Genomic DNA, 792 nt, shown 5'->3' with positions numbered 1-792 from the left:
GGCTCAATTATGCTCCCTCCACAGGTTCAGCTCACACTGTGACCCTGCATGGCTTCCTGCTATTCATATGTGTTACTTCCCCTTTGTGGTAATGGCTTGTGGCACTTGGCCAGAAAACATTATTAATTTCAGAAGTGCACTGACAAACAACAAACCCACAGTGAAACGAGAGGAAGTGCTGAGGAGGCCAGCTGTCGGCTGGAGCAGAGCAGTAGGGGACTCGATGTATGCAGGTTCCAGGAGAGGAGATGATAATCCACAAAGAGGAAATGCACTAAAATTATCCACAGCCCAGAGTGAAGAAAAAAGAAAGGAAAAAACGAAAGAGAAAAGAAATCAGAGAAAAGAAAGGGGTGGGGGAACAGCACACAGCTACTTGAGCTGCAGCTGGACAGGAAATTGCTAACGCTGCTTGCAAATCCCTACTTTGAACAGGCAGTTTAGGGAATGCCAGGAGCGGAAACCGTTCAGAACTGGATTAACACAAGCCAAGTTGAACTGCAACCCACTTCTCCTTTCTCAGCTCTGGCTGACTTGGGGCACCCAAATGGGAAAGACGGAGTTGGGACTTTTCTGCACTCTTTGTTTGCCCTTTAAACATGCTTAGTTGCTAAAAGTCACCCTGGACAGTCTGATAGGATTGCCACAAAAGCAGAGCCACTCGCCCCTTATAACGTAGACCACCAAATGATCCAACTGGCATCTCACATGCACCCCGTGGGTGAAAAGCTCATCCTTCTCCTCGATGCAGGTAAAGGGACTAATAACCTTGTCTGAAAATTCTGATTCTTT

The sequence above is a fragment of the Crocuta crocuta genome, unplaced genomic scaffold (genome assembly GCF_008692635.1).
Source record: "Crocuta crocuta isolate KB4526 unplaced genomic scaffold, BGI_CrCroc_1.0 scaffold216, whole genome shotgun sequence".
Taxonomy (NCBI): Eukaryota; Metazoa; Chordata; class Mammalia; order Carnivora; family Hyaenidae; genus Crocuta; species Crocuta crocuta.
This window is presented reverse-complemented; position numbering follows the sequence as displayed.